The sequence below is a fragment of the Nilaparvata lugens genome, chromosome X (assembly GCF_014356525.2).
Source record: "Nilaparvata lugens isolate BPH chromosome X, ASM1435652v1, whole genome shotgun sequence".
NCBI classification, from domain to species: Eukaryota; Metazoa; Arthropoda; class Insecta; order Hemiptera; family Delphacidae; genus Nilaparvata; species Nilaparvata lugens.
Window position 1 is genome coordinate 48,830,041 of NC_052518.1, and position 16,629 is coordinate 48,846,669.

Below are 16,629 nucleotides of genomic sequence, written 5' to 3' on the forward strand. Positions count from 1 at the left end.
ATTTAAACATTCATTTATATTTTTTATTTTTATATTTTATCCAAGTTGTATTATATTGTGTTGTAATTAAAAAATAAAGTGATAGATTTTATCAATTTAATAGTAAGCACTATTATTCACATTAGTCCAATTATATTTTCTTATGACTCTCAATATTATATTTCTTGAATATTCCAATGCTGTCTGCTGTACATTATAATTTTTATAATTTTAGTCGAGTCAGATCTGTAATGCAGCATCTGGACAATGCTTCAACAATGATCAAGTCTGAACTTTCCTTGTTGGACTAGACCCAACAACAGTGATTTTTCATGTGAGGAAAAAACACTACATCGAAAATTTGAAACAAATTAGTCACACAAGGTGTTTTTTTTAATGATAGAAATAAAAAGTCTTGATATTCTACATAATTTTCAAGTTGCAATTTATTTATTTATATATTAATACATTATAATATTTACAGATCTATCCTAATAATATTTCCTATCCACCTAATATTTACAACCTCTTCTGGAGATACGGACAACCTGAAAAGATGAAAATTAATTTTTTTTAAATCAGTTATTTGAATGAAAACAGTAATATTACCTAGTTTATGAGTCAGGAGTTCCTAACATCTTATCATCACATGTTTAAACTGATTGAACCACATCTGTAGATTATCAATAAATATTTAGGACATTTATATAATCATAGTAACATCAAACTAAAATGCATATAGAAAATGCATTCAAACATGGCTTACTTTAGATAATCTATAGTAGGCTGTGATACAAATCAATAAAAATGCATTTAGAAAATGCATATAGAATCCATAAAAAATATTTAATCGAGCATTAGCGAGTTTTTACTTTCAACTCAAGGCCAAAGTCGTTGTCCGTCGTGTGTATGTTCAACAATAACTTTTGAAAGATTTGATCAATCAACTTCAAATTTCGAACACATATTCTTCGACTCTTTTTACAGCTCAAGCTCGTTGGCCAACAAAATTTACCGACTCCTTCGTCCTTTTTCAGGATATAACAAATAACATTGAAATTGCTCAAGAAAAACATTTGTTGTGATTTATCATTAAGCCAGTTGAAGAATTCATTGCATGCAATTACTACAGTTTTTCCATTCATTCATTCATAACATCAGCTGAGGCTATTTGGGAGCTGTCACACAGACAGTCCTTCATGGGCTGACACATGATTTCAGCTGGCTAATTTGCAACTTTTACATCAACAAACTGATACGGGTTGAGATATCAATGTGCGATTTTCTCTTGGAACTCTGTATTGAAATCATGTATCACATGACCATCTTCTCATTAAAAAAAATGAATTTCGATTCATATGAGGGACAAAGATGTTAAAGCGAAAGAGTAATTTTTCATTTCAAATAGGATCCCCAATGAAACCTCCTTTCAAATAATTCTTGTAAAAGAAATATTTAGCTGTTTTCATAATTTTAATCAACTCTGTATAATAAAAATTTGCGGGTTTCAAAAATTACAATACAACAGTTCATGAGTGAGTTCTCCAACCCAGGGTGTCACTAGTGCAGAGTTGGTAAAAATTATGGATACAGCTAAATATTTATTTCACAAGAATAATATTACATTAGGATTCATTGGTTATCCCATTTGAAATGAAAAATTACTCTGTCGCTTTAATATAAATGATAATTTCCACATACTAAAATCAAGGTACAAGTAATATGTAACTTTTTGGCTGTCGACCATTGATTGTAATGGTTATCTCGCCAATCTGACACTTACCTTCTCACATCACTTCATCCTCTCCAGCAATATCAAGAAGGAACCACTCATTCTGAGGCAGTGGCCTATTGACAATGTTTTCGACACCATGAGCCACTGCGCTCAGAAAGTGTGTAATTCTTATTTCTCCGTTGATTAAACGACGAATCGCCTTTTTGATATCGCGAGTAATCTTGTTTTCCCTTGGTTGGTTGACTGCAATGTCTCTATGAACTCGAATGATACTATCATAAGAGGTTTTCTCTATTGTTTGGAGACTTCCTAAAAAGCAATTAATTCAAAGCATATATTATAAGAAAATTTTTAACAATTGCAAATGTCAAAGGACTTGAAATAACTGCTGTGCTCTCATCAGTTGAACCACTTTTTATTGATCTTGCAGCTGTGTATTTGATCAAGCATAAAAAATACAATTGATAATATTTTGTATGCAGGAATTTTAGTAATTTTAAGCCTATGAGTTTAAAGGTAAATCTTTGACAAAAATAAATTATTACTTCATCATCCACTATTATTCTGATCTCCTTTGCTTAATTTTAATTTTGAATGGTTCTGTGTTTGAGTTTCCTCGCTGTTGCAACCTAATTTTCTTAAAAGCCAATGATAAGTTAAATTGTAATGCACATTTTAATCTAATGTAATTATTCCAATTTCGAGGGCGTTTCATGATGTTATTTCAGTATTTCATGATCATGATTTCAGTATTTCCTAGTGGGGGGCATGCATAAGGTTACGTCGAGGATCAAAACTTCAAATGACTGAATAATCACATCTCCTCATACAGCTTGTTCATATCAGCTCGTCAAGGCGGTTAAAAATCATTTATCATGTCACTAAAATTTGTTGAAAAAATAGAAAATTTCTCCTTTAGTGTATTTTAGTCCATATTTTTCAATGCATAGAAAAATGACTAATTTCTATATTCAAAACTGTGTGTCTCGGTAACTCAAAATGATACTTGGTCTTGATTTGAAGAAAAGAATCTACTCTTTTATGTAGGGGAATGATTTTTGTAAAAATATAATCGTGAAGTAAGATACGTTTGTTTCAAAAAATCAAGAAATTTGCAATATTTTTCTCATTTTCACAGTTTCGAGTTTTTCGATAATAAACAGTAATGCAAGATCAATTTAAGGCAACTATGCTTATAGAGCATGAAATTTTCTCTCATTTGAGACCAATCGCAAGTTTCTATCATGTATTTTACTCGTTTTAGAGACTCTTTAAACAGTAAAATCGCAAGAAAAATTAGAAAATAAAAATCATCATTCAATTGGCTGTAACTTTTGAACGGAGTAACGGCTGTAACAGAAGTATAATTCATGGGAGTGAAAAGAGGAGAAAATTCATTACAACCTCGACTACTTTTTACTTTCCTTGTTACTTTCCTTGCCCTATTACCATAGGTAAGGAAAGTATTGTTTTCCGAAAAAAATTAAGGTACCCCAATTTCTATACGTTTTAAGGTCCCCTGAGTCCGAAAAAGTGGTTTTTTGGTATTGGTCTGTATGTGTGTGTGTGTGTGTGTATGTATGAGTGTATGTGCGTCTGTGTACACGATATCTCATCTCCCAATCAACGGAATGACTTGAAATTTGGAACTTAAGGTCCTTACACTATAAGGATCCGACACGAACAATTTCGATCAAAAGCGATTCAAGATGGCAGCTAAAATGGCGAAAATGTTGTCAAAAACAGGGTTTTTTGCGATTTTCCTAAAAATGGCTCCAACGATTTTGATCAAATTCATACCTAAAATAGTCATTGATAAGCTATATCGTCAACTGCCACAAGTCCCATATCTGTAAAAATTTCAGGAGCTCCGCCCCATCTATGCAAAGTTCGATTTTAGATTTCCAATTATCAGGTCTCAGATATAATTTAAACGAAAAATTTCGAGTGGAAAAAATTGAGCATGGAAATCTCTTCAATTGTCCAGTAACATTTTCATCTTAAATTGAAAATAAGCTTGAAATTTGAGAAAATGTAATTATTCAATTGCAAACTTTTGGCAACTGCTGATTCTATTAAATATGATGAGATAGCAGATCTCGTGTGTATCCAGCGTTATTGAACTGTCACCAGCTGGCTCAGATCTTTGACTTGAGATGCGCGTTTGCACTAGCGTCAGGTGATCAATTTTCATAACGGCAAGGAAAGTTGTGTGAGTGCGCCACACCAGATTTTTTTTATTTTTTATCTGAAGTTTTCCACAAGATACGCAACGTTGCTTATGCGAGACTGTGAAAATGGAGGAAATATCACAAATTTCTCGCACATTCAAAGATGCGTATCTTGTGGAACACTTTAGATAAAAAATCCAAAAATTAGTCCTGTGCGATCACTCAATTCATTGGAAATTTTATCATCTTTAATATCGTATAGAGAATGCTTTTTATCGTAAAATTCAAGGTTCTCGAGATTAAATGGAGAACTTGAAAAAAGTCCAAAATTTTGGTGGTTAAGTCGCCCTCTGGTGTGTTAGCAAATTTCAGATTAGAATTCAATGCCCCAAAATACATTTATAGAACCGTCGAAAAAACTTATTTCGGGGCTGTTTCCTGAAAAACGACCATTTGACTGGACTATGAGTTGTTATTGGTATTAATAGATAGAATTTACAAAATGTACTTGTTCAGATGATATCTTTATTCCAAAAACCAATCCATTTTTAGATACATTTTGTTCAACTTGTTTACTCGTTAACCAACTTGTGTTATTTATTACTCCTGTAATGTTAAAGTAAATACAACCTACAACACAACATCAGTGATAACCTGGTACAATAATTTATGATAATTTAGAATACCTAGACTTGCCGACATTATATTGTATGAATAGAATATTATTCCAAATTTGTATGAATGTTTCCCAAAATTGCTATTCAATATTCTTTTGGAATAAAGAATTATTATCAATGATAATTATTATTATCCAACTTTTTATAAGTAACCTTAACATTTAAAAGGAAAGCCTCCCTTACTTATCTTTTAATATCCTATTAAAATATTTGTCATGTAGTTTTTCCTGATATAATGTAGTACTTTGATAAACATTTGTACTGGTATATAATAATATTAAAAACTTTGATAATTGTTCCCTACTTTTCAGTCCTCCCTAACAAGAACGGGTGCACTGCTATCTCATCAAAATAATATCAAATATCAAAAAGATACTTCATTTCTATTTTAAAAGAGATAAGAAACGATGGTATATATTTTTTACAATATTATTATGAAAACTGCATTAAAAAATGCAGAAAAATGCATTACAAAATTGGTTTCACTAAACCTAAAAGATTTTACAGCAGGTGCCTACAAATTTAATAATAAAATACATAAATAGAATGATATGCTAACTTTAACAATAAACTAAGGAAAAAAATCATGAAAAATAGGCTCTGTCAGTAAAAGGTAAAATATCACAAGATAGACCATACAAACGATAAAATTTACTCATACACATTGAGTTATTCCAGGTACTCATTAACAGAATAAAAAGCTTTAGACTTGAGCCATTCATCAACAGCAATACAAAACGTTTTCAATGGTAACTGCTTAACATTATCTGGTAGTAAATTAGACATGCAAATTTGTAGGTACTTATGACTCTTCAGAGTTTTAGTCAATCTAACTGTAGATCTAGTTATATCATCCTTATGTCTAATGTAATGTGAATGTACAGATATATATATATAAGCCCTTTCTCTTCTGTTTTGTACCTTTCTATCTCCATTATGGCATTTGTTTTTGACATAAAAATTTTGCATTTGAGTAAAACATCACGTTTAATAAACGACTCACATCTCTATTCAAACAGTCGAAAATGTCTGGTAGTCTACACTATTTTTAGTTGTAATCCTCGCCTGATAATTTTGAAAACTTATAGAACTCATCATCATCATCAGCTCTAAGAATTGAAATGTGTGACAAAAGCAGAAGGATGGGAAAGTCCTGTCTACCTGCCGTTCTACGAATGACAGGTTTTTGAAATTCTATTTCCAGTAACTTGCATTCAATTTCCGACATGTGTTTCAAACTCTATTCACTGTTTACCATCCTATCTTCTCCCTACCTGAACTTGTCATTATTTTTAGTTTATTGACCTTTCTGCTGAAACTAAACAATTCTGACTGTTGGCTTCTTATACACACTACATCTTGTATGTTGAAGTGAAGAGAGATAACTTTGTAGTTGAGAGGTCCAAAATTCGTTATAGAAAAAAATAAGCAGCCAAAATTCTGAAATGTCATGGGACAAGGTAAAAATATTTGTTGCTTAGAAGAATTTATTAAGTGGTGGCTTGTTATAGAGAGGCTCGACTGTATAGCAATTTGAATATAGTGTGCTTGTATATTCTGTGTAGCAATAGGCCTATATAGATGTAGTAAATAATATATAATAAAAATATATAGGAACATAATTGACCGAGCAAAGTGAGGTCTAAGATTTAAGTCGACGGTTTTGCATTTCTCTTTATGTTTATAATTATGTTCCTTCGCATTTACGGCGAAACGCGGTAATAGATTTTCATGAAATTTGACAGGTATGTTCCTTTTTAAATTGCGGGTCGACGTATATACAAGGCTTTTGGAAATTTTGCATTTCAAGGATAATATAAAAGGAAAAAGGCGCTTCCTTCATATGCCAATATTAGAGTAAAAATCAGACTAGAATATTATTCATCATAGATCAGCTGTCGAGAGGATTATAAATTGCATGCAATGACGCAATCAATTTAATATATCAATGTAACTTGAAGAGAAACAGCTGTTGTTCGATTAATATCATCGATTAAATCATCGTTGAATAAATGAATAAACGCAGGATCTCATAGGCCAGCTCAGCTAACAGAAAATTATGAGCTGCATAATCACGTCTCCGTGGTTGGGAACCCACCTGAAATTTCGATCCTAGCATAAGTAAAACTGCAGGTCTATTAATTGACCGAGCGAAGTGAGGTCTAAGATTCAAGTCGGCGGTTTGGCATTTCTCTTTATGTTTAAATGTTTATATGTTGCGCATTTACGGCGAAACGCGGTAATAGATTTTCATGCAATTTGACAGATGTTCCTTTTCAAATTGCGCGTCGACGTAGTCTATATACAAGGTTTTTGGAAATTTCAAGGATAATATAAAAGGAAAAAGGCGCCTCCCTCGTACGCCAATATATTAGAGTAAAAATCAGACTATAGAATTATTCATCATAAATCAGCTGTCGAGTGGATTATAATAAATTGCATGCCATGACGCATATCTCAATGTAACTTGGGAAAGAAATCAGCAACTGTGTAGACTATTGATTGCGTGACTCATTGAATGCAATTTTTATGCACTATTAAATGAACTATTGATTGCGTGCAATAACGCATGCAATTAATAACTAAAATACCATAGTATTGGCTCTCAAATTTTCTCTGCTTTGAACTCGGGCTGTCCTGTTGCCAGTATGTCTTGAAGGAGATTAGCTTTTGATGTTAGCATTTTTGATACACCAACCCGAACAGCCATTAGCCGTTTTCACACCGATATCTTGCCGACACGACACGACAGGATAGAATTTACTCTGATGGACAGTATATGAGGAGGCTGCGGTTTATAAAACTGCGCGAGGTTACTGTTCACAGAACTACTAGTATTATACTTCGGTCTAACCAAGTCTACACATATAATAACATAACATAATAAGTTCTTGTTGATCGTTGCTCATGCTTGAGAATATTAGCAATTTTTGTAAATTCGATTGATCGATCCAGCGCATGTGCATTACTTCAAAGTATTAGCAATTTTAAGCTTAGGTTTCTCTGAACCACGCAGCGTTATTGCGGGTTCCGTCAACCGTGATACGCGAAAATCACGCGTGCGTGATAAAAAAAGCGGGTGTTTTCTCTGACAGCAACCTCGCAGCGCGCGATTATATTTTCAGTCATAGGCAACATAGATGTCCAACACGTCCCTGTAGCTAATGATCTATTAATGAATTTTGTAAATGAAAACCCATTGAACTTTTTATTGACTGGGGATAAGAAGGGTTTTCTAGAATTGTGATTACCAGGCATCTGTTGGATAAAGATACCAAGTTTAGGGAATATTTTAGGCTTTCAATATATTTGTTTTATGAGGTACTGTTCTGTGAATAGTAGACCTCGCGCAGTTATAAACCACAGCCTCCTCTAATACTGTCCATCAGAGTAAATTCTGTCCTGTGCTGTTGTGTCAGTGGCGTATCCAGGGGGGATATGAGGATGTATCCCCCCCCAGCGAAATGAGACCTACATTTATTTCGTGGCCAATTCAGCAACTACTTAGTTAGCTTTCTTTATATTGTATGAGTCGAACAAATATCTAGGAGATGAGAGAATAGCACAATGATAATTATGAAACTATAAGCTAGACAGTGAATGGTCTAGTGTATATGGACTGAGATAGCATGAAAATAAAAAGATAGCACTTTAAGGTGAGTCAATTTTGTTATTTTTCACCATCTATTATTTTGAAGAAATTCAATGTAGCTTATATTTTTTCAGAGTTGATCATAGTTTATTGAGTTTCAAGCATGTGGTTGAGAAGACAAGTATGGCCACCCATAGTAGTTCATATCCTTAAACAATGCACCAGCAGCTTCTTCTACCCTTAAAATTTCCCGGTTATGATAAACGGGGGTAGCCTAATTTCCACCGTTAACAGGGGAGATACATCCCTGAATATTTGGAAAAATGGTTTTATTCCTCTCCCCTAGAAAAAATTCAAGTTCAAGAACTGAAGTAAAAATTATGAAAAATTGAACAAAACAGTTAATGAAAAGTATCTAATTATGATTTTGGTATTATTTATGCTTACTTTTTATTTTATTATTTTATACTTTTGTTTATAAAATTATGTATTTTCTTTTATTCGTTTTGAATATGTATTTGTTGTATGGCAGATAAATGATTTGATTTGAATCAAGTTGAAACCTTTACTATGGTGTTGAAGTTTTGTATGAAAATTAGAGCCGAAATTATTGTTTGCTATCTAATAATTAGTAGGCATATTCAGGTAACTAAAGCATTATTATTTTTTGGAACAATTGAATTACTAGTAAAATTCTTGAGTGCGCGACGCAGAGGGAATTACAGAGAATTGCGCGCGTGAAGTCAGAGAAAACACTTCCCTAGCAATAGCTGCAGCAAACTTTTGCATGATTACGTCATCGCGCATCCCGCAGTAACGCTGCGTGGTTCAGAGAAACCTAGGCTTTAAAATGTAGTGGCTAGACGCGCGTGTAAATTCTATTGGTCGATCCAGCGCACGCACATTACTTCAAAGTATTAGCAATTTTGAAATGTAATGGCTAGTCGCGCGTGTAAATTCTATTGGTCGATCCAGAGCATGCGCATTACTTCAAAGTATTCAAAGTGGAATTGTGGAACGCTAGGAACTTCAAGGCCATCTCTGTTTACAGTCGATCGGCTCTCCCATTGAACAGTTGATGTTCCCCCTGTCAGGGTGCTTATGACGTCATAAGGACGGTCAGTTTGCAAGACGGTCACTTTGCAAGACGGTCAGTTTGTTGGACGGTCAGTTTTCAGGACGGTCACTTTGCAGGTCGGTCAGTTTCCTGGTCGGTCAGTTTGTAACACCCCGATTGTTATAGATGTTGCACAAGATCCAGTTCTTTGCTCCTTGATATATTTCCAAAATCGTTTGGGCTGACTCTGAAGGTCATACTCTGCTTTTGTAATCTTTCTCGAAAAGATTACACTTAAGTCAATTCTGAAAGAATAATCTTCAAATATTTTAGTTGATGTAAACCTTCTTGCTTTAGAAAAGATGTTAGTTTTTATTCCATTGAGAAGGGGCTTGTTTTAATCCATAAAGGGCTTTCTTCAATCTACATACCTTTCCTTCTTCATCACCAAATCCTTATGGAATTCTCATAAAAATTTCATCATCTAATTCCCCATACAAAAAAGCAGTTTTTACATCAACTGTTTGGATTTTCAAATTATCCTGCGCTGCAATTGAAAACAAAATTCTTAATGATGCATTGTCTACAACAGGACTAAAAGTATCTTTAAAATCGATTGAACCTTCTTTCTGTTGACATCCTCTAACAACTAACCTAGCCTTGTATATCCCATTATCTTTTACTTTGAATACCCACCTACTTGTTAAAATTTCCTTTCCTGTAGTTTCTTTTTCATCAACAATACTCCAAGTATTATTCTTTTCCAAAGATACTTTCTCTTTATTTATTGCTTCCTTCCATTTTTCTCTGTCCTCACTCTCCATGCATTCCATAAATGTTAACATTACTTGTCCATCATTGTATCTAGCAGGTAGTCTTATATTATTTCTTGGTCTCAAACTATAATGTTGATTCACTTCTTCTAATTGATCCTCATTCACCATCTCTGCTTCTTGTTCTCTTTCATTCATCTCATTCCTGATCTCTACTTCTTGTTCTCTTTCATTCATCATCTCTACTTCTTGTTCTCTTCCATTCATCATCTCTGCTTCTTGTTCTCTTTCATTCATCATATATCTGCTTCTTGTACATTTTCTTGTTCTCTCTGATTTTCTAAATCATTTCTATTTTGTCTACATTTTACAAGCATTTCATTTCGGTCTTTTACAGTTTCATTTGAATAGAACATTTCTTCTTTTTCATTAAACAAAACATCTCTCGAGATAAAAATCTTTCTTTTTACTGGATCCCATAATCTATAACCATTTGGGGCATATCCTACAAAAATTGCCTCTTTGCTATGGCTGTCAAGTTTTTTAAGTGGACCTAATACTTTTGAATGTACTAATTGTTATCACTAGACCTATTGTTTTTCAAAAAACAATCCTTTTCATAATGATTTGACTTTTTGCAATAAGTACAAAATTTTTGTTTAGACCTGTTATTTGGGCAGTTATTACGAATGTGTCCATATTCATTACAGGAGTAGCATTTAGTTATTGTCTTACTATTGGAAGTAGAAGCCTTGATCTTACCTCGTTCTTGTCTTACTGTTTTAAACGCCAGAGATTCGCTCTCACCTGACCATTTAATTTCTTCTTGGAGAAGTCTAGCCTTTAGATTATCCAAAGTCTTTTCCATGTTTACTGTAGAATCCCACGCACTTGAAAAATGTTTATACTGTTCTGGGAGTACACTCAGTATTTTAGTAATCATCATTGTTTCATCGATTTTCTGATCAAGTCTGTTCAATTTGTATGTGATGTTTTGAATGTATGTTAGGTTACCCATCATGTCTTTATCTGTAGAGAACTTGCATGTATAAAAGTCTTGAAGAAGAGCACATTTTTGTTGAGTTGTGTCACGTTTAAATAAAATTTTCAATGTGTCATACATTTCCTTGGCACTATTACACGATATAATATGTATTTTTACATCATTGTCCAGCGCCATCAAGATGTAATGTTAAGCTTTTGCATCTTTGTTTTTGGAAATCTTAATCTTATCAGCACTTTCACCCTGTTGTTCTGAAGTTTCAGTTCCATCTACCACATCCATCAGATCTTTAGCTTTACGTAATATTTTTATTTCAAATTCCCACATAGTGAATGAATCTGCATCCTTCAGCTTATGCACATAGTTTTCCCTGTCCATCATCGCCATTTTGAGGTTACCTTTTACTATTATTTTAAGAGAAAAACCAATAATCACTTTTCATGTTTTACTTGTTTTAAGATTAAACTTTCTACTTGTTTTTACGTTTTTGGCCATTATCTGGGCCCATAACCTGATAAAGTTTTAGTTTTACTTTTAAAGAATAAAGAGTTGAAGAGGGAAACTCACAAAGAAAACGATTTTACATACCGACTGCGTTTTAATCACCATGACAGTGCTGCCACCATAGTTGTTCAGACACATAAATAATTTTGACATTACAATAGAAATAATACAAAATATAGTTTTACATGAATTATTATATTCCAACAATTAGGTCATGTTTATTTATGACTAGACTGACTATGTATCAGCCTGCAATGTAAACTCAATGCTGTGACAATGTCCCATGTTCATGAACATCACAATGTCCTACTTTTGTTTCTGTTTGTCTGGTAGGAATAGGCACTCGAAGATGTGAGACAATCCCTAAAGAAGGAACTTTGAATTTTACCCATTGAATAGTCAATATTGTAGATAAGGATATTTATTTGAAATAACTCTTATTTTTCTGAAATACAAAAGTTTTTTAAGTTTCCTGATTTGAAAAAAATGTCATAATTGGTTTGTGTTTTATTTCTGGTTCAAAATTCAATATTTTTAAGCTCTGAGAGTTTATTGAATGTCATCATTCTATTCGGTTTTTAATCAAATCAAATTCAAAATTTCTACTTTTATTTCTGGATTGAAAAAAAGACTCAAATTAATTCAAGAGGATAGCATAACCTATCTTTTTTATTAATTCATAACTCTACCTTCATTGTATTATCATTCATCCCATCATCATCACCTAGGCTTAAAATACTTCTACAAAGTCGCCTTTGTAAAATAATAAATAAATTAACAGGATTGGCTTGTCAAGTGCTTCAAAGGCCTAGAAATCTTTCTAGTTTGATCACCGTATGACTTGTTTATCAATAATCACCTCGGTCGGTTCTTCTAAAGCTGCATTTATACCAAAGTTATTAACAAAATGTTTATTTTTCCGTCCTTATAGATTCTATTAGATTAAACGGATCTTGACAAACACATAAGCACATCATTTGTATGATAAGCTACAGTATGTTCAATCTAATAGAATCTATGAGGAAGGAAAAATAAAAATTTTGTTAATGACTTTGGTGTAGACGCAGCTTAGCTAGCCACTGAAAAGCCTTCCAACGGATACCACCAAATAGTAGCAAAACTGCCTTTAATATTCCTAAGAATATTTATGATATGAATTATGTAGTTGTCTGATACTTTCATTTAGGATGAAACTTTCATTACACCTAGGATGTCTAATCTGGCAAGTCAAGCAGTTTATTCAGATCCAGTTATTGCAGATTCGGCTCATAGTTTCCAATACCATACCTATGATTGACATAATTGATAGAAATACGGTATATTTAACTTTGAATATCATATTTTTACCCTTTTGAAAATGAATATTTCTACAAATTTTGAATTTCATTTGGGAAGCTGTCAATTGTAATTAAGAATTGTGAATTGTAATTTATAAATATTAAGATGTACATGGGAAGTTGTTAATTGAAGATTAGAAAATTATCCTCTTGTCCAACGTCATATTCCATACTTGCATTCTTTGCATGAATTTTAATTCATGAACAATATCAACTGGATTTTCAATCAGATTTCTTAATTAAAACAGAAACTTCTAACAAATCTCATTACTGTATCTCAAATTGAATTCATACTTTCCTCAAATACAATTCACTATTCTTAATATTACATGATGTGATAACTTCTAAAATACAAATGTCTATTCTCAATTATTACAATTGATACTTTCTTGAAATTTAAAAAGGTATAGATTATTACAAGTCAATCAATCAATCAATCAAATTCCATTTATTCAAGTAGTTGCATATAAAAGACAAGCTTCACAACATTGAATTGTCACAATCAATAAAAAACACAGAAAAATACAATAGTGCAAAGAGGAGACGTCAAAGAAAAACACTGTCTAAAGGAACACCCCCTGGAAGAAATCGATTAATTTCAGTTGATTTAAAGGAAATTTTTATTCTGTAATAGTTCTATGACATGTAATTTTCTTCCCTCAAGACATCCACACATTCATCCACTGTGTATGGCACTCTTTTTAACAGAACCTTCCTTATCCTTCCGGTCATCTTTGAAAAGTTGGAAAAATCTTTAAAGTTATGGGGGAGTCTATTTATAATTTTTATTGCGCAATAGTGTGGGCCTTTCTCCAGAAGGGTTAGTTTATGTGCTGGGTAACCGAGGATTGAGCCACCACTCCTCGTATTGTAGGAATGATCAAGTAAAACGGATGAGAATGCCCTCCAATTTTTACTAACGTACGTGATGATCTCCAGAAAGTACATGGCTGGCAAAGTTAATATACTCTCTCTCACAAAATAAGGCCTACAGGATGTTCGGGAACTGAGGTTGAAGATTATTCTCAGAGCTCTTTTCTGCCTCCTGAAAATTACCCCAAGGTGTGTGTCATAGCCACCCCAGAATATCAAACTGTAACGAATGACAGACATGAGATAGCCATGACAAATCACAAGCAGGGAGTTATACCCTACTGCTCCCCTCACACACCTCAGCGAGAACAGAATAGCAGATATCCCATGCAAGAGACGCTGCACCTGATCACCCCACCTCAAGTCATCCTGCAGCTCGACCCCGAGAAACCTCGTCACTTTTGACTGATCATATCCTGATAGGTCTACGTTAGGTATATTGTTGTTTAAAGTTCGATGGGATGCTGTGAATTGAAGAATTTTTGTTTTGTTGGTATTTAGTTTAAGGTGATTCTCATTGAGCCAGTGATTTGAGTCTGGAATTGCCGTTTGAGTCTTGATTTGGATATCCCCTTTTGAGCCCTCAACTAGAATTGTTGTATCATCGGCGAATAGAATGACTTTGGAATCTAGTTTTTTTGGGAGATCATTCACATAAATGTTGAAAAGTATTGGACCCAGTATTGTTCCCTGGGGAATTCCATTGGGTTAAAACAACCAGTCCGAATCAATAATAACCCCTTTATTGTTAATAACTCTTACCGCTTGGCGTCTCCCTGTCAAGTAAGATTCAAAAAAGTCTAATGCTTTGGCTGTGACCCCATAATAAGCAAGTTTTTTTAGTAGAATTTTGTGATTAACCCTGTCATAGGCCTTGGATAAATCGCAGAAGATACCCACTATACTCCGCGACCCATCCAATGCTCGGAGGCTGCTATCAACCACTTCAGATATTGCTTGCCTTGTTGATCTACTTTTACGGAAGCCAAATTGTCTATTGTAAAGTAAGTTGTTACTTTCAAAGTAATTGTTGAGTTGGAGGAAAACTGCTCGTTCTATAATTTTAGAGAATATAGTCTGGATTGCTATGGGGCGGAAATTTTCAGGACAAGTAGTACTCCCTTTTTTAAATATTGGTTTAACAATAGAGTATTTGAGTTTTTCTGGGAAAATTCCTTTTTTAAACACCAGATTTATTATGTGAGTGAGAGGTTTACCGATTAAAAACCCAACTGATTTTACTACTTTAGGTGTGATTCCATTCCATCCATCAGTGACTGAGGTTTCAAGATTATTTATAATTTGTAATACTTCTTTTTCTGAGATTGTAGAAAATTTAAATTGAGATAGCAACCGATTTGGGCTGTTGGGTTCAAATACCTGTTGATTGGATCCAGAGAAAGTATTATCTGCCTATTCGCTTTGTCCTATTGATATAAAAAAATTGTTAAAAGCTTGAGCAACCAGAAGAGGTTCTGAAATTTTTCTATTATCTATTGACAGTTCTATAGGTTGGGAGGATATGTGAGCATGACCGATTTCATCCTTTATTACCTTCCATGTAGCTTTATTTATATTTCGACTGGAGTTAATATAAGTATCATTGCTTTTCCTCTTAGAGGCATCAATGATCTTTCGCAGTAATTTTTTGTATTTTTTGAAGTAAATTAAGAACTCTGGATCCCTATTTGTTCTGGACTCAACAAGTAATTCTCTTTTTCTAATTATTGAGGTTTTAATGCCATTTGTTAACCATTTTTTGTTCTTCTCATTTTTAACCTGAATACATTTTAGAGGGAAAGAAGAGATAAAAATTTTATAGAAATTTGAGAAAAAAGAGTTGAAAGATTCTTCACAGCATCCGCTTTTAAGACAACCTTCCCAAGGGACTAGTGCTAGGTCGCGACAGAAATTTTGGAGAGCAGGCTTGGTAATGACTCTTCTGAGGGAGAACACATTTTTCCTTTCTATGGGACATTTATCGATTTCAATTAATAAAGCTTTGTGGTCTGATATTTTCAAATCTAGAATAAATTGTTTCAACTTATATGAGAGTGTATTTGTAATAATGTTGTCGATGCATGTGGCTGAGTATGTTGTTTCCCTTGTCACTTGGTCAAACAACAACTCAAGCCCATAGGAGTTAATTAAATCTTTGAAATCGATTGTCTGCGGGTGTTTTTTAGGATATCAACATTGAAGTCTCCTCCAATTAAAATATGCTTATTTCTTGAGTCCTTCTTAATTATATCAAATAGTCTTTCAAGTTTTTGAAAGAAAATTTCAACATTACTGTCAGGTGTTCTATACAGTGAGATAGCAACACATACTAAAGACTTGCACCCAATTCGTAGTGTAAGTTCAATCCCGATGCCCTCGAATAGTTTTTCGACTGACAACACTTTTATATCTTCGCGCAGCTTGACAGGAGAGAAGTTATAATGATTGTTTATTAAAATACATACACCACCTCGAGCTGTATCTTCGCTACCGTAGAAAGCAGCAAGATTATATTCACTTAGTTTGTTTAGTTTGTTTGGCTATTATTCAACGGAAGCCAATGTTCACTAAGAGTCACAATTAATGGCTTGTGTTCCTGAAATATGAGATCGAAGTCCTCTATTTTCTTTGCAACACCAGCAATGTTTAAACTGAGCATTAAAGTTGTCTTCATTGGAGATTCCGAACAGTTAATCAACTTTGGTTCATTGCTAACCTCGGCCGAATTATGTTCATTGTCGAGCGATTTTAGTTTAAAGAGTGCTCTTGTGTAGATGGGACATTGCTGGGGTGGAGCGGCTGTTGAATTCTCAGAAATTGATTAATGATTTTCTCGGCGATCACGTGTTTCCCTATTGAGTTTAGATGCAGTCCATGGTGGGTATGAAATCTTCTTCCCAATTTTTGCATTTCCAACATTTCCACATT

The 16,629-nt window shown here is 33.5% G+C and overlaps 1 long non-coding RNA gene across 1 annotated transcript; it reads right to left on the reverse strand.

Moving 5' to 3' along the window:
- Positions 1–398: 398 nt before the first annotated feature.
- Positions 399–2,287, reverse strand: LOC120354324. The gene is made up of 2 exons (XR_005572946.1): positions 1,763–2,287; positions 399–527 (listed from the first exon to the last, which is right to left on the reverse strand). It is a non-coding gene; the product is annotated as an uncharacterized LOC120354324 (long non-coding RNA).
- Positions 2,288–16,629: the final 14,342 nt, after the last annotated feature.